Below are 18,613 nucleotides of genomic sequence, written 5' to 3'. Positions count from 1 at the left end.
CTGTGTCAATTTCTTCTTTTGTCTATTCAGAGCCTTTTTTTGTTTAAAAAAATTCTGTCTTTTTTTATTGATTTGTAGAAGCCTTTTGTATAGGCTTGTAAAATATTATCCCTTTCTCTCTTGTATGTGTTACAAATATTGTCTTCTAATCTATCATATGTTTAAATGCTATTTATGGTATCTTTTACAGTGCATAAACATTTGATTTCCAGTAGTCAAATCTGTTAATATTTTTCATTATCGTCTCTTGTTTCTGTCTTACAAGCTCTTCCATAACAAATTACTCCTTGTTTTTGTCTTCTTCTGGTATTTGTGGTTGTTGCTGAATGTTTTTACTTTCCAATCTCTATCATTACACATTTATTTTGATGAATGAAGTAAGAGGTTTTTGGTTTTTTTAGTACTGGGGATTGAACTCAGGACCTTTGTGATGAGCTTTAGCTCCAGCCTATTTTGAATTATTTTCTTTTGAAAAGATGTCTGGCTAAGTAGTGCAGGCTGGGCTTGAATCTGTGATCTTTGTGCTTCAGGCCTCCCATAGTGCTGGGATTACAGTGTGTGCCACCATGCCCAGCTCAGAGAGAAGGTTCTTCACACACACACATGCCCCCCCCACACGTGGCCATGAATCCAATTGCCTTAGCGTCATCAGTGGTTCTCAGATAGATTCAAAACTCTATCTTTTCCATATTCTAAATTCTAGTTTTTTAAAGGAGAATCATAGTGAGCATGTTTAATGAAAGGATCAAGTGTGTATGGGATGAGGTTTAAGAATTCAAGAGAGCTCAAAAAATACTGGGAGAGATTTGACTTTGGAAGATGGGAGGGAGTCGAGTTGGAGAAGGGATTCATCTTTAGTGGAGGCTGGAGACAAGGTGAGCACGGGTGTCCAAATGACAACATGGAGGTGAGAAGAGGGAGTTGGTGGGTGCATCTGAAAGCCTCCATTTTCTCTGCGAAAGAGTGGACCACCATTTGCTGGGAACAGCAATTGGGTAGGAGATTTATGGGAAGTAATTCCACATGAAGGTTTCAGTTAAGGCAGAGTGCGAGTGTCTGGAATGATGGTGGGTTTTGTCACATGTACTGTCATCTGAGTACATCTCATCACCTCCACTGCTATATGCCCTACTACGTCCTTATACCTGGGTTACTGCAGGAGTTCTACATGGGCAGGGACAGCTGCCATCTTGTTCACTGCTGTATCCCTGGCAAATAGAATAGCACCTGGCAATAAGAAAATGTCCTTTAAGTGTTTACTGAGTAAATGAATGAATGCTGGAAGATTTTTTTGCAATGGAACAAACACTGCAGAGGACACAGTAGAAAGAAGGAAAAAGGAGGAGTATGGAGATGAGAGGTTGATGAGAAAGATATAGATGCCAAGCCTGCTGAGCTCACTGGCCAGCAAGTTCCAGTAGTTGCACATTGTTATATGACCATCATCAGTATTCTCCTCCAGAACTCTCTTACCTTCTCATACAGAAAACTTTTGCCCATCAAACAATAACTTCCCAACCCTTCCCTCCTTCAAGCTCTTGCTTACTACTGTTCTGCTTTCTGTCTTAAGAATCTGACTATTCCAAGAACCTTGTATAAGAGTAATCATATGGTGCTCATTTTTTGTGTCTGATGTATTTCTTTTAACACATCTTTGAGGTTTATCCACTTTATAGTATGTATCAGACTTTCATTCTTTTCCAAGCTGAATAATATTCCATTTTAGCCACATACCATATTTTGTTCATAAATTCATCCATACATAGACATTGAGGTTATTTCCACCCTTTTACTACTGTGAGCAAGGCTGCTATAAATGTGTACAAGTATTTGTTTGAGTCTCTGTTTTCAATTCTTTTGTGTCTATAACCAGAAATAGAATTGCTGGATCCTATGGTGACTCTATGTTTGTCTTGTTGAGTATCCACCAGCCTATTTTCCACCACACCTGCACCATTTTGCATTCCCACCAGCCGTGTGCAAGGGTCCCATTTTCTCAGTATGCTTGCCATCTTTTTGTTTTCTGGGTATGATTTTCGTTTTAATATTCAAATTAGTGGGTGTGAAGTGAAATCTCAATATGGTCCCAATTTCTTTTTTACCCTTTTCCAAGTAAGAACAAAGTCATAGTTATCACTGTCCCCACAGGTTAGAAAAATACTTCTCAGTTTGGCTGTAGGTATGAGAGAGCCAAAATGACAAAATTATGACATGGATGGATTTAGGCTCTTCTATCTATTTTTCCCATATCTTATGCCTCATTCCAAATGCCCCTTTCTGACCACCCCTCTTCCCACTCAAGTACTCAGGTACTTGAGCAAGAGTGAGACCTCTCGGGAGTACTTGCTATTTAAATGCGGGGGAGGGGCTTCATCAAAAGAAACACTGCCAATGGCACAAGTCCTAGGTTCAGTGCAGAAAATGTTTTGGGGTGGGGCACCACTGAAGTTGAATCACACACTATAACACCTCACAGAAATGATGCCCCATTCCCACAGGCCATATCCTGAACCATGACTACATCCATTCATTGTCCTGCTGTTTGCTTTACTGTATTTGGAATTAGGCTCTCCTGGACATGCTATTTAAATGACAGTATGACTTTTCCAAGACATTTCCAGCACCGCCCACAAAGTCCAGCTATATAATTTAGCATCTTTATTGGAACTACATATGCCTTTAATATGACTGAGCCTGAGTCCTAATATTCTGGGATGTTCTTGGGGCTCTGGCAGGTGATGGTTCTGAGCAGAATCTCTGGAGCTGATCTGAGCACCTTGGGGCTGAGGCTTCATGATGTGGGCACAGGGCGAGTCTGGTCACTTAACCCCTCCACATTCCATCTTCAAGTATGGCATCCATTGGCTCTGGAGGTGCTCCAGGTGGCACCATGGCTCCTTAGCAGCACACCTTTGGACATAGACACTGCAAGGAGCTGTTTCCTGTCCCCGTGGGGAGGTCCAGGATGTGGGACTCTGGCCAGTGAAACTGGGGAGACCAGGAGATGAGCCTCCCCAGCTCCAGTCAGTTGCTTGACCTGAAGCAGCTCTGATGGCTCCTCACAGGAGTGACTGCTAGAGCCATGGTCTGAGGAGTGGAGCTGGCATGGGGAGCAGTGGGGTTTGTGGGCAAGAGCCATGTGGGCATTAGCCCCACTGTTGCTGCCTCCTACTTCACTCCACCTCAAATGCTCCTCATTTTGCTCCTGGGAGCCCCCCGCCCACCACCACCTTCTGAGACTCCAGGGCTACATCTCCTGCCTTAAAAAAGAACCACCATGGAGAAAGACACTTTCTTTTAGGTTCCTACCTAAAAGAGAAGATGAGAGCCCATCCCATAGTTCTTCATGATGCTGAGACCATGTAGCCATGATGGCTAAGGGCTGAGCAAAGATTTGATAATAACAACAGGGAGCTACAATGCCAAAAAGAAAAATGTAACCTTGAGACTCAGATTCCCTACACCCAGAAACCAGCAGGGCCTCCACTTCACAAGAGAGACCCCTGCCACCTCTCTCTTCCCCTATCTGTCTGTTTCAGGAGCTAGATTTTCTTCCCACACAGGAAGTCTCTTCCTAAAGGTCCCCTCTTTCCTCACCCTTGGTCCAAAGGCCTCATTGTTTACCCTTTATAAGAGGAAGTTTTAAAAAATCAGTCAACATAATAGTTTTCCTGTCACTGGCCTGTGAGGTCAGCCTTTGACATGACAAAGCAGATGCCTCAACATCTATCTGAAACGTGTGTCTCTGGGTGATTCCTTTCCTCCAGCATAGCAGGGAGGATCTTATTCTAATTTCAGGCTAGATAAATCCACCCATCAAATGGTCCCTCCAAAAGTGGAAGTTGCATCAAAGATAAACTCAGCGTCCATTCTTACAACTCCCAGGAATTCAGAAATATTAGTCTTGTCTCAGACTGCCCTAAAGATAGGTCCATTCCTCAACCCACAGAGTGGTCTGTCTCCCCATAGCTGCATGGGGACAGCAGCCAGAGCACCATATCGCATCCTTAAGAGCCTTTCAATCCTCCATCCAGCCAGCATGTATTAAACACCCACCCAGGGCTTCACCTCCTGCTAAGTCCCATGGAGAATTTGACACTCTGACCCTGACAAGCCTCCAGCACAGTCTGATAGGAAGAAGAAATTCAATGAAATAACACAGTGTGATTCACCATCAAAGACTCATTGAGAAAAATGAAACTTCAATTAACAAGAAAAGTGTCATCGAACGATATCTTAGAACACATTTACTCTGGAAATTTATAATGGGGACTTGGGATTCTCAAGCTATGAAGTTCTTGAAAATCAACTCTTTCCATTTTATTGTTTTTGAAGGAGGTTGGGATCCCGAACATTCCTATGAGTTGCTTTTGTCCTCCTGCTAGTGAAGTCTAAACTGGGCCTATTGCTTTGTTTTCCTTACTCATGGCACATGGTCCTTTAAAGGACACAGAAGGATTCCTCTTCCTTGGGCTCACTAAGGCTTACAGTGGCTGGAAGTAGAAGGCTCCTCTTCTGGCTCTGAAGTCCCAAGTCTGATTTTTTGGTGACTGGATCACTCGCCTAGGAACCCAGGGCATCTGACTGATTTTCCTGCTTCTGTTCACAGCAGTCTTCCTCATCCCTGTTCAGGTCAGTGCCAGCCCCTTACTCACATTTATGTATTGGCTCCCATTACTCTCTTGAGATCTCCAAAAGTTAGTGGATATACTCTTCTCCAGGTTAAGTCTTCCATTATCTTTTCATCCCTGCCAGAGTTTGCTTTGTAAAAATTGAGATATAATTCATGCACCATAAAATTCAACCTCTTAAAGTGTTCCTTTCAGTGATTTTTAGTATATTCATGAAGATGGGCAACCATTACCTCTCTATATTAAGAATATTTTTATCACTCCAGAAAGAAACCTCATACCATTAGAAGCCACTCCCCAGGTTCTTTCTGTCCGGCTCTCTGGCACCCACTGTCCACTGACTCCATGGATCTGCCTATACTGGACATGTCACATAAAATGGAGTCATTATGTTATGTGGAGTTTGTGTGCCTTTTTAAAAAACTTAGCATAACATTTTTTTAGTTTCATCCATGTTGTAGCACATTTTAGTACCCCATTACTTTTTATGGCTGAATGATATTCCATTATATGGTCAGACCACATATTTGAAAATTTGCCATCAATGGTAGATGTTTTGGTTGTTTCTAATTTTTGTCTATTATGAATAATGTTACTGTGAACATTCAGGTACAATTTTTTATGTGGATACATGTTTTAAGTTTGCTTGGATATATGCCTACGAGTGAAATTGCTGGGTCATTAGTAATTCTACTCAGCTTTTTGAAGAACTTCTAAACTGCTTGCCAAACAACTACACCATTTTGTATTTCCTCCAGAAGTATATAAGGGTTCCAATTTCTCCACATCCTCTCCGATATTTTTTTATTTTCCATCTTTTTCATTATAACTATCCTAGTGGGTGTGAAATAGTGTCTCATAGTTTTGATTTGCATTTCTTTAATGACTAATATTGTTGAGCATATTTTCATATACTTATTAATTATTTATACATTGTCTTTGGAAAAAGTCTAATCAATTCCTTTGCCTGTCTTTTAATTGAGTTATTTATGTTTTATTGTACAGTTGTAAGTGAACTTTATATATTCTGTGTATTAGTCCCTTATCAACTATATGATTTTTAAATATTATCCCACATTCTCTGGATCTTTCTTTTACCTTATTGACAGTGTTCTTTTAAATACTAAAATTCTAAATTTTGATGAAGTCCAACTTATATTTTTTTTGGTTCCTTGTACCTTTGGTGTTATATCTCCAAGGGCTTTCAGGAGTCCTTTTTAATTGCCCAAAACAATAATGAGTGGCATTCAGATGGCACCTTCACACCTCTGCTGAAGGAGTGATCTTATTTGTTTGAGCCACCTGGGATTCCCACAGTGGTCTTCATGGAAGACCCAGGGGTGCTCAGCTGGGCAACTGCTTCCAAAGGGAATGTGGGAAGGTGTTCAAGAAATGCATTGTGGCCTAGTGTGATGTACAATTACAGCTCTCATTTACCTCACTTGGGAGTAGCTAGTAGTTCATATTTGCTTTAAAGCTCCTTAAAAGCTACGTAGGCAGAAACAGAATTTGAGCTTTCCCCTGTGGGGTTTTCCAAATCTTCTGTTGGTCCCTTGGCTTGTGGCCATGGTTGGACCAAGGGGCTGTTTGCTTCTCCACGGACAGCAGGCCTGGGGTGGGCACAAGGTCTTCCCGCTGGGGATCTGTTCTGTCATAGGGAGGCAGGACCTGACAGAGTGTGGGTAGGTCCTGGCAGTCTGAAATTTGGGGGATTTCCTTCCACAGCCTGCTCAAGGGGGCCATCTTGCTTTCCCATTTGACTAAGATCCTTGAAGTCTGATGTGTGGGTTTAGAGTAAGATTATTGCTCTCATTCATCTCTTCTTTCTTTTCTCTCCCCACCAGGTTTTCTTTCCTCTGCCAGTTTCCAGCCAGCAGCCCAGGCACAGCCAGAGTTGCAGATTTGTCATGGAAATAAATGAAGTCAGACCTTCAAAGAGGAAAGCTCTGGTATTTTTCAAGTGAAGCCTTTAAGTCCACTGTCTTGTGGCTTGGCCAGTGGACGGGCCATTGAGTAGCGCTTAGTGAGAGGGAAGCAAGGCAGGGGTTGGTCAAGGAAGCGCAGGGAATGGAAATGGAAGATGTGATGAATTCACTGCCTAATGAGATGGATCTGTCATGCTCCCAGCCTCACGGCCACATCCCCGGGATGGATTGTGCAATTGAAACTCGAGAGCTGAGACACCCTGCCTCCTTCTCATTTATTAGGACTTAGAGAAAATGAATTGGATTTGGAGCTCTCTGGGGTCAGCACTGAGCAGGATTCCTTTTTAGCTGGGAGGTGGCAGCTCTGGAAAGGTTAGCATCCTGTTCCCAAAGCTGTTAACCAGCATGCGGGGAGGCAGAGGAAATGGGGAGGGGGACACCACAACATTAGGGAATGAAGTCTGCTGTCTGACATCACTGGCCAGGAAGGTTAAGGAGCGGTGACAACTGATGATTTCTCAAGGGCGTTTTTGTTTGCAGATGGCTTTCTAGTGATTTAGGCAGGTCGTTAGTGGATCAATACTTTTCTCAGGAGTCCCTGAAATCCCTGGCTGCTTTAATAGTTGAGCCTGGGCAGTTATTTCTAATAAAGTTGTGCCCAATGGTTAGGGAGCCGCCTTCCTCTCTGTAGCTGCCATCCGACAGCCTACTAGGTGCCAGACACTACATGGGAAGCTTAGTGAGTTTGTGCCATTACTTTGTATCATTCTGTAAGAGTCAGCTGAGACGAAGGAGGATTAAGTATCTTGTCCAAAGCCCTACAGTCAAACTGTCCAGGCTGGAATGTTGCCTCTGTTTGCGAGCTTATGGGACAGACTTAACTTTCCCAGGCCTTGGTTTCCTTATCTGTCAAGTGAGACAACGTGTGTTCTGCCATTGGCCCTGTGCCTGGTACAGTCAGTGCTTAATAATGACAGCTGAGGGGCACACGTAGGCCTGGCTGGCTCCAGACCATATTCTTTTCATGATATCACAGGTCCCTGAGCAGGAAGGAAGCAGTGTGCTTGGATTTTGCAAATGTATAAATTTCCTTGACTGTTGGTGTTATTTCCAGTTATGTGTGCACTGAGCCACTGACCTAGTTAGGATAACATAGTACTGCCCAGGATACCCAGCCAGGCTGGCTGGGGTCAAATCCCAGCTTTATTACCCAACAAACTATGTGCCCTTGTGCAAGCGAGCTAACCATTCTGTACCTCCAATTAATCATCTATAAAATGAAGATGATATCAGTACCTACTTCAGAGGTTGCTAGGGAGGTGAAATGAGTTAATACTTGCAAGGAGTCAACAAATGCTGGCTGTTATCATCACCACTTGATTATAGGCAAGGAGTGAAATCATGGTCAGATTTTAATATGTCAATGAACCACTGAGTTCATAGGAATTTAAGCTGCTCTGTGAGGGCTGTGAGCCTTAGGTGGCACCAGGAGGCCTGTGTTCCCCTCCAAGCTTGGTCACTAGCTACCTTGGGGGCCTGGCCAGGCACAAACCCTTTGGAAATCACTTCCTTCATCCATAAAATGAGAAGATTGACTAAAGTCCACCCATTTAGCCTTTTATTCAACAAATATTTATCAAGTACCCATGTGCTAGTCACTGGGGGTCACATGAGAGGAAAGACCTTTGTCCCTTTGCTCAGTGGTTGCACTCAAGTCTGAGGCATAGAGGGCAGATAGAAAGCAAGTAATCCAACAAGCGAGATGCATATACGTGGATATAGGAGCCACACCACACTGAAATAGAGTTGTGGGGATCCAGGGTGGTTGGGAAGACCTCTCTGCAGGGTGACTTTTGTCCTGATCCTGAGGGAGGGGTCAGATCTGAGAGAATGTTCTAGGCAGAGATGTGGGTGTGGCACAAGAGCTGGCATGCTAGGAGGAGGAGTGTCCAGGTGGGTGCTGGTGGGACTGATGGAGGGCACACGAGGTATAGAGGAGCCGTGTGAAGGACTCGGTCACTGGGAGCTGTGCAGGCCGAGGAGGTGGGTTTGCTTACAAAGCCCCGGGAAAGCCTGAGAAGAGGGCTTAAGCATGGAAGTGGCAGCATCTGATTTTTACAATTTGAAAAGCAGTCCCACCGAGGAGTGGAGAAGAGCAAACCGGGGATGGTCTCTGGGAGTGGCCCGGAGATCTACTGGGGCAAACAGTGGCAGGGGATGGAGAAACAGGGCTGAAGGTGAAGTCTGATGGCAGAGACAGTCAGCCTTGGGACAATGGATGAAGAGGCTGAGGGAAAGAAGGTAATAAGGACCTGAACATGGCAGAGCACACCTATAATCCCAGTACTGTGGGAGACAAGCAGGAGGATTGCAAGTTAAATAGAGCCCAGCCTGAAAAACTTAGCAAGACTCTGTCCCCAAATTTAAAAAACAAAAAGGATTAGAAAAATAGATCAGTGCAAACCCCTGAGTCCAATCTCCTGCACTGCACACACAGAGAAAGAACAAAAGAAAAGAAGGAGGAGGAGGAAGAGAAAGAGGAGTGGGAGGAGAAGGAGAATGGGAAGGGGAAGAGGAAGGGGAAGGAAGAAGAAGGGGCAGAAGGGGAGAAGAAGAAGAAAGAAGAAGGAAAAGAAGAAGAAGAAGAAGAAGAAGAAGAAGAAGAAGAAGAAGAAGAAGAAGAAGAAGAAGAAGAAGAAGAAGAGGAGGAGGAGGAGGAGGAGGAGGAGGAGGAGGAGGAGGAGGAGGAGGAGGAGGAGGAGGAGGAGGAGGAGGAACAGGAGGAACAGGAAGAGGGGAGAGGGGAGGGGGGAGGGGTGAGAGGAGGGGAGGGCGAGGGGGAGGGAGAGGGAGAAGGAAGAGTTTCCTGGGGAATCTGTGCCACATATTTTTTCATTCCAAGACCCAGCCTGAAGGAACAGTTCCTACTTCAGATAGATTTTTAAAACTAGGAGACACTGGCAGAACCTTGCAAAGACTCTTGGAGCTTCTAACTACATCATGTCCACTCACATACCATTGGCTAAAGCGAGTCACATGGCCAAGTCCAGCGTCAAGGAACATGCTGCATCCTTTTCCTGACCATTTGGGAGCAATGACAAAACTCACTGCAAGGCCTAGGTTACCAAGTGGATGTCGGTGCCATGGGTTAAGCTAGTAAAGAAAAGTGGGGAGGGGAAAGAAGAATAGGGAGCAGCATGTTTTCTGGGTGCCAGCCACAATTGTCCCTTCATCTTTTGTCATCTGAGAGTCCAGCAGGGGCTTGGATCAAATGTTGATTGAAAGAGTGGGACATGGACCCACCTGGATGTGTTGTGTCAGAGACAGCATTCCTGGTGGTTAGACTGTTCTAGAACAGGCAAAACAGGTATTTCAGGGACCTGAGGGCATCCAGGTCAACTTCCTCCAAGAAGAAATCTGGTAATGTGAGCCCTTCTGCTTTATTGGTCCACTCATTTCAGTCCAACTGCTGAGTTCTTAGGTTGAACCAGGCCCCCTCTTCTTTAGCCTCTATTCTCTACAAAAGGGTCAGGTCTCCAGGACCTCTGAGGAGGTCAAGTGCTAGTTCTCTGCCTTCCTTAGAAGAGATCAAAAAATGGTTCCATGGTTGAACAATGGCCCGACCATCTGCGAGATGTTAACTGCATAATGGAATGGAACTCGAAGAGCTTTTAAAAACAGGAAGAGAGATTTTATTGTAGCTAATCATGATGGATGGTGAGTGTGGTCACATTTGAGACATAAATCTTCATGCCAAGCCCAGGACTAAAGAGCCAATGAACTCCACAGTTCAGAGAGCCTTGTTCTCAGCCATGGGCAAGTCACATGGGAAAGGTCTTGGGACCTCACTGCATTAGGGGCAGATGGCCTCTTCCCAGAGGCCCTACCCCCCCAGCTCTGGGCTCCTCCACTGGTGAAGTCACTCTGGCTGCCTCTGCTTAAGTGATGGGCTGGCCTGATGCCTCCTCTCTTGGCTCCCAGGAATGGACAGGGAGGCAGGCTCCCAGCAGAAGGGGCTGGGAGCAGAGGAAGCCCTGACTCCTCTCCCATTCAGTTAAAGAGAAGAACGAGTCAAAGATCAGGGCAAGCTCTCAACAGAAAAGTTCGTGTGTAATAGTTGCTCTTATTAACTATGTTCATCCTTTTAGAGCCAGCTCAGCTCCCGTGAGCTTGACCAAGGCTCTTCCTTCACAAGCCTTGTTGACTAATCTGTCGAGGTTTTATGGTCTTCAGTGAAAAGCCAAGAACATTGGACTAAAGATCAGAGATTCTGGACTCAAATGTCAGCTCTACTACTCTGTGAGCCTGGGGAAGCCACTTGACCTCTTTGGGCCTCACTTTTCTCATCTGTCATCTGTTAAATGGATGTAGCCAGACCAACTAAAAGGGTATGTGCAAGGGGCATATGATATCCTGTATGTCTCAAAGCATTTTGTAGAACTTTAGAACATAGCATTTTTATTCAATATGAATTTGGAAAACAACTCCAAGATAGCCAAGATATCTATTTTTTCTAGATAAATAACAAAACACAGAAAACAAAAGGGAAGTGAGAAATGGAAAAACTGACTTGGCCTCTCTTTCAGAGTGGAGCTGTGACTTGGCTTCCTGTGCCTCCTACCACCTACCTCTTTTTTATGTTTAAACCTCTGAAACTCAGCATTTTGGCGTCTGAGAATGCTGTGGTCTGAATGTCTGTGCCTCCCCAAAATTCATATGCTGACAACCTACTCACCAAGGTGAGGAGAATTGGAAGTGACTTTGGGGGGTGATTAAGTCATTAGGGTGGAGCCCTCTTGAATGGGATTAGTGTCCCTTCTGCCATGGGAAGACTCAGCAAGAAGATATGATCTTCTGCAGAAGACGCCGTGCTGGCCACTGCCCACTCCTTAACCCTGGACTTCACAGCTCCAGGTCATGAGACCATGAGAAATAAAGTGTGTTGATTATAAGACTCGGGATTATGAAATTTTCGTTACAGCAGAGCAGCCTGAATATGCAAAGACCAACAATATGCTGCATTTTTCCTATGAAGACTGTGGCCAGTCTTTGCTGTGAAAAAATACTCTCTGGTAACTTTTCTGTGGGTCCTCATCACACAATTTGCCTCATGTTGTACTGCGATGAGGTCAGTGTTTTCTAATAATGAGAAATTCTCCATCTTCAAGGCCAGTAGCTAGTGCCCAGGGGCTACAGGAAGGACATGTTGGTTTCAGCTGGTGACAGTCCCATCCTACGGTAGCAGCTGGCTTGTCGTCTGAAGGAGCCAGGCTCAACAAAAAGAGAACTGTGAGCTCTTTGTGGGAGCCTTTGGGCTGCCCATGGCCTATGCTGAGCCCCACCTTTCTGACATGAGGCCTCCCCAGGGCTCCTTAAGCTTCTAGATTTTTCTCAGGATTCCTCTGTGTCTGGTGTTGAATATGGTAAGTTTATTTCCCACTTTGATTTCTTCAGCTTCCAGAAATACTTTAAAATTTTGGGCCTATTAGTTGTAATCTCTCCAGTTTTCTAAAATAGTTGTAGATTGATTCTGATTCATAGATATCTTCAAACATTTCTGTGGTATTTTGGAAATTAAGAGAACATAATGGATGGGCTCAATTCTTAATTTTAAAAGCACCTCTCTGGAGTTACTTAATCCTTTCTGAATTTGTAAGGAGCGCTCTTGGAACTGACAAGACAATATTTTGTGTAAATAGTCTCTAGAAAGTTTAAAAGAATATGATCTTTCTTTCCAGGGGACACAATATTACATGCCTCAACCTTATATTATTAAATCATTACTACTCTTGAATCCTTTGATTTTAGGGTTATTCACCTGAATAGCAATTAAAAGAAAACTCTGAGAATCTCTGAATTATATACGACTACCTCATTTACATGGATTTGTATTTAAGAGTAAATCTATTTATATACAGTAGCTGTAACATTTGATATTCTATTATTTTGATTTTTAAATTTTATTTCCCTTCATTCCTACTTTATATGCATTGTGTTTACTACCTTCCTTGTTATAAAAATATTTGGGTGGACATATTCCATTTTTGCTGTTAGTGGCAGCCTTTAAGTTGTTCAGATGGATCTTTGATCATTTTTCTCTATTACTATAAATAATAGTATCAAACTTTCCCATGTGTATAAAGGAAAATGTCTTGAATTTGTCTCTTACCTCATTAAATTGATTTTCTGTGGTATCCTACCTGCTGTTCATATGAGAGTCTTTAATTAACCAATTGTGTTTTCTCTCCATTCAGTCTCCCCTTATCTCAGATGCTTTCTTTCTCCTCGTGCTTGGTTTAGCTTTTGGATTTAATGTCTTGTTGGATATTATTGAAAAAGCAAATCGGAAAGTTCCCCAAGCTGCCTCTGTTTTGTAATTCTATACAGCAAGAGAGGTCTCTCCCCCGCTCCCTCTGCTTCTCTCATCTTTGTGGTACTGGGAATGGAACCCAGGGCCTTGCATTAAGCTACATCCCAAACATTTTTTTTGTTTTTGAGACACAGTCTCACTAACTCACTGAATTGCCCAGGCTGTGCTTAAACTTGTGATCCTTCTGCCTCAGCCTCCCAGAGTGTTGGGATGACAGGCCTGCTTTCTGTGGCCCTTCATTTGATTGCTTTCTTCAGACATATAGAAGCTCCTCACATGAATAGGCTCTTTCTGCTCATCTATCAAGAAGCCTGGTGAGAACAAAATGAAAACAAGCTGGGTATTTTGGATATATTATTAATGAGAAAGTCATATTGATATTTGCCATTAAAATCCTGTTATACTGGAAGGTTCTGAAATAACTTTTGAATTATCAAAAAAAAAAGCAAAGTGTAATTCTCTTCCTGTGTATGTGCATTTAGGTTTTGTTCAATTCTCTGAAATCTGGGGAGCATGTATTTGTTCCATTCATAAACTCAAGGAATTCTTGGACTTCCAGAGGTCTTCAGGGCAATAGTCAGAAGGAGCTGGTTTGGGTTGGCTCAAGGCATCTCTCCCCAAATATGCATTCAGGAATGTCAAATTGGTAACTCAAAATCAGATACCATGAGGGTATTTACACCATGGCAATTGGCAGACACTTCAAATCAGGACGCACCTTTTTAAAGCTGGTTGCTAAACACTTCCCAGAAACCATTGCTTTAGGGACCATGTAATTGATGAAGAAGCTGGGGCTGGGAGAAGCAAAGTCAATGGCCTGAGGTCCCATGAAAGCTTAAGGAAAGAGTTGGTGGGACAGGCAGGTCTCCTGCCTCACCCCACCTCCACCTGTCCCAGCAAGGACAGCACAACTCAATCTTCCTGGTGCCAAAGTGTGTTTGCTGCAATTAGGAGCGGGGAAAACCTCACTTCTAGAGGCTAGAAAAAAATGAACAGGGGGCCCATAAACATTATGTTGTTTTATGTGAGTGTGTCTTGAGACTCAAAGTGGTGAGTAAAGACAATTAATCTACATGTGAAACTAAGCATTTCTCAGATAATTGTTTTAAAAAAGCAGCTTAAATCCTTGTATTAGACAACACAATATTCTTACCATTTGTGCAATGATTTGTTAATTAAATTGCTGCTAAAACAATATTTATTTTTCCCCTTAAAATCAGCTGAATATCAATCTACAATCAATACAGTGTTGCCTGGAGGCACCTCTTGCTTCAAATTTGCTTCACAAATCTGCTGCAGGTAATTTATACCCAGTCAATAAGACATGTTTCAAAAGCCACTTTTCCCTCCCAACAGGCAACCCTGGTCTAATTTACAATTGTATAAGAACTGGCAAACTATACACACCTGAGTTAAATATAATTTGTAATAGGATTTTTTTAAAAAGCAGTAGTGAAAGATTTGATTTTTGTCTGTTCGGTATGCAAGTAATCTTTGGCTATTTCTGGAACGGTAACTGGAAAACATAAATTGCTTTGTTTCCCTTTCAGGCATAATTTTTAGTTGTTGTTCTTTAGGCAGGGAGGGGGAGGAACTTCAGGGACAGTGAACAGAATGATTGCTGTCTCTGGTACACGTTTGCAGAGTCCATGAGTAATAAGTGGAGAAGGCATTATTATTGCTTGGGTTTATTTTTTTTAAGTAAAGGAATTTTTGAAAATTCCAAGACAGATCTTTCCCTTGTTCCATTATATTTTGGAGGAGGCAAAGGCAAAGCAGAAACTGTTAAGGTTTGGCTGAAGGAAATATTTACAAATTAATCCCAGGGCTTGAAATCTCAACAAGGATTGCAATCTATAATTAGTGTTAGAAACTGTAATTAACTTATTAGGAAGGCCCGTGCAGCGTGGGCCCCTCTTCCACCGTGGGTAGGCACCGTCATTAGAAACCCTCTCTAGGAACCGGGGCTCTCGGCGCTTCCCTCCATTTCATTCCACCAGCTGCCAATTTGATTGGTTAAGTAGTTTGCACTGTGCGATCCTCTCTTTTTCTTTTGGATTGATGTGTTTATTACTTTTTGTGACAGTGGCTCCCAAGGCAGATGTTCAATAAAGGGAGAAAAAAATCTGATACAGACCCAAGTCAAGAGAGAAGTGGTGGAGATTGCAGAAAATTGGGAAAGTTATCATAAGCATGGAGCTGTTATTGGAGATTTTGCTCCCAGCGTTTGTAACTATTGTGTTATTTACTCTTCCGAGGACGGAAAGCTAGCAAGGAATTATTGCAAACTGAGTTTCCTGAGTTTTAAATTACACTCGTTTTGCGCACATCGTGGCAGCAGCCCATCAAAGGGAAAGCCAAATTGGAGCTCTCAGCAACGGGCACTCTTTTGAGTCTCTGTCTCTCACTATCTCTGTCTCTTTTTTTCCCCCAGAATGAGGAGAATGGATTTAGCTGCCTAATAATGAGGTGATGCTTATTTAGAAGCACCTGGGGGCAGGGTTGGGCTCTGGCATAACTGTCACCATGTAGCACATCTTCAGGGTTCCTTGGGCCCCAAAGATGACTGGGGAGTGATCTATTCCTCTGCTGGGACCTGGTGACAAATCCATGCAAATCGTCTTCCTCTAAAGTCCCATCTCTGCCTTTCATACCTTTGTCTTTTCTACCCCTGATGTAACTGAGATAGGTTGAACCAGCATTTCCTCTAAATGGGCCTCAAGGACAGCCAGCCAGGATTCCCAAACCTCCTCACTTCCTGTCTGGGCACCTGCCTCCCAAGTCACCCAAAGGCCATTTACATCAGTTTATGTCCTTCACTCCCCCTTTAGCTTCCTTCTCCAACACAACTCAGAAAGCTCTTAAATCTATAAAACTACTCTACCACTGGACAACATGACCTCAGCCTGGTGGCTGACTGCAGTTTGGAATTTTAGGTCCAAATCAATAGATTTTCAGAGCAATTCTCTCTGTTGACATTTCCTACCATGTATCTGCTCACCAAATCTTTGAGAAGGCCCAAAGTGAGAAAACCCACTTAGCTTTGACATTATGGTGTTTCCCAAGTTTATGTGGTTATTTAATCATTCTGCATAGATTTGTTGAATACACTATGTGGTAGTCTTCATGCTAGTATCTAGGAAGACAATGTATACAAGAAAGATATCCTGATTCCCTTCTCTAAAAGAACTCTTTCCTGTCTCCAAGATATAAATCTGTGCAAACCTACTGTTTTAGACTTCTCACTCAGATAAATTAAGTCAAAGAAGTGGTTTAATAGAGGCCTTTCAGTGCCCTTAGATCCATACCTATCTGAGTACGGCTTACAAAAAGACCCAGCCCCAAGATCAAGGGAAGCTTGTAATGGTTGAGGAGAACATAACACACTGGATGGTGCAGGTTGTAGGATCGCCCAACACCCACTTTCCTCCAAGCCACCTGACCTGACCAGAGTACTGCAGCCTCTTCATTGCGTCCTTCAATAGGGACTAGGGAACAGGAGCTTGGACTGGTAGGCAAGACAGTCACATCCTGACATTATGGCTCCCATTCTTTCTGGGTGAGCTGGGACACATACAGCCCAGCAGGATAGTCTGCATAAGTTTAGATATTTATCACAGACTGAAGAATGATCTTGGAAATTTAGAGCAGGGGCTATTGTCTTTCCTCCTGAAAACATGCAATAATTTGAGACTTCAGAAAGAGGTCAAACACAGCAAACCATGGGGACTATCAGTGTTTCCCCCACTTAAAACTGACAGATTAAAATCACCATCAGTACCAGTCCTGATATGTACTTCTTTTTCTGTCCAAAGTGGCTTTGTAGTTAGAGAAAGGTGACCTATGAGAAGGTAACATGGCTGGGCATGTGCACATGAGTGAAATTTAAAATGTAGCTATGACATAGCAAGAATACCGAGTACTTAACAATCACATTCCTTAAAGACAATTCACTTATCACTGTCCCTCTTGTCTTCTCTTTGGGTAGCCCCTTCTGCTTTAGGAGCATTGGGAGCCCTCCAGTGTCACAAGAGCCATTTGAAGATAAGACCCTTCTTGTTAGTAGAAGTCTGAGTGTCTGGTCTGGGAGGTTGCAGTGGTGTGATTGTGTCACCCCAAAATTCATATGTTGAACCCCTAACCCCCAGCACCTCAAAATGTAATTGCATTTAAAGGGAACATCTATACCAAATATAAAATGAAGTCTTGGGGTGGGCCCTAATACAATATCATTGATGTTCTTATTTAAGAAAGGAAATTTAGACAGCAGACTGTGTGTGTACATAGAAAAAAGATCATGTGAGAACCTGATAAGAAGACAGCCATCTACAAGTTAGGTGAGAGGCCTCTGCTGTAGTTTGGATCTCAAATGTCCCCAAAGATCTATTGCCAAAGGCTTGGTTCCCAGCCTGTGGTGCTCTTAGGAGACGGTGGAACCTTTAAGAGGTGGGGCCTAATGCAAGGAAGTTAGGTCACTGGGAGCATGTCCTCAAAGGAGATCAAGGGATCTGATCGTTTCCTCTTTCTCTCTCTCTCTTTATTTCTCCCTCCTGTCCAAATGGTAAGTGACTTGCCCAACCCGATGCTCTCTTCCATGATACAGTGCCTTGCCCCGAAGCACTGGGGAATTGAACCTAAAAGCAACTGGGCCAAACAAACCATGGACTCAAACCTCCAAAACTGTGAGCCAAAACAACCTTTCCTCTTTTGAAGTTAATTGTCTCGTGTATTTGTTGCAGTGACAGAAAGCTAAGACAGCTGCAGAAAAAGCCAACCCTGCTGATTCCTTCATCTTGGACTTGCAGCCTCCAGAACTGTGAGCAAATGAACATCTGTTGTTTAAGCCACCCAGTCTGTGGTACTGTGTTATGGCAGCCCCAGCAATCTAATGCAGAGGGGAAAGTGGGTTTGGGTGCAGAAAAAATTATATTTAAACATCAAATTGCTTCTAGAAAAAGCCAAAGTATAAACCATGATAAAGGAGAGAGAAGAGAAGGAAGGGGCTTGGCAAGGATCCGGCAGTGGAATGGGACAGACTTTCAACACCTTGCCATGCGATCTTTCCCCACAAACTCCTGTGTGACCCACATATGAATTCTCACTGAGAGACACAGACTGAAAGAGGCTTGGCCTGAAGAATTTGCCAGAGGGCACAGGGAGCATGGCTTATTTCTTGGGAGATGACAACAGGTCAATTTGATCCTACACTGTAGAATTTTCTCCAGATGAAAAGTGAGTTTTTGAACCTGCTAATAGCAGCACCATGGAATGTTTTCAGTTATTTTCAATCTCCATGTTTGACTACTTTAGACCTAGAAACATCAGTGCTGGTTCCAGTTGGAAAGAAATAATGGAAGAGAGATGTGAAGATGCCCAGGTACTTGTTACAAATAAATTAAAAATAAAAAAGAAACTGTCATGTGGCCAGATGATCAACAATATAATGGGTATTTGATTGAAGCTAGAAATACTCTAAATAGAACTGAAGATTGCCCTTTAAAAATTGAAAACAAAAACAAACCAAACCTCTCTCAGATGTCTGCATCACATAAACCTAATAAGACAGAGTAAAAAATATTGGATTTATTTTTACAAGTTAGCTGTGACCTTCTCAACCTTCTGAATGGATTCACTTGGCACGGTTCCTCTTAAGGGCCTTAGGGTTATGACTAACTCATAAAAATAAA

The 18,613-nt window shown here is 43.1% G+C and overlaps 2 long non-coding RNA genes across 2 annotated transcripts in view; one reads left to right on the top strand and one right to left on the bottom strand.

The window, feature by feature from the left end:
- The window catches only part of LOC101699098 (uncharacterized), a 104,051-nt gene that overhangs the window by 50,118 nt on the left and 35,320 nt on the right, over positions 1–18,613 (bottom strand). The window lies entirely within an intron of this gene.
- Positions 10,727–17,742, top strand: LOC110349910 (uncharacterized). The gene is made up of 3 exons (XR_002396103.2): positions 10,727–11,979; positions 14,147–14,225; positions 17,666–17,742. It is a non-coding gene; the product is annotated as an uncharacterized LOC110349910 (long non-coding RNA).

Source organism: Heterocephalus glaber, unplaced genomic scaffold, assembly GCF_053883595.1.
Source record: "Heterocephalus glaber isolate CG9 unplaced genomic scaffold, H.glaber_assembly_v1.0 deba00000071, whole genome shotgun sequence".
NCBI classification, from domain to species: domain Eukaryota; kingdom Metazoa; phylum Chordata; class Mammalia; order Rodentia; family Bathyergidae; genus Heterocephalus; species Heterocephalus glaber.
The sequence above is the reverse complement of the archived record's forward strand: the minus strand, read 5'-3'. Positions and strand labels throughout refer to the sequence as shown.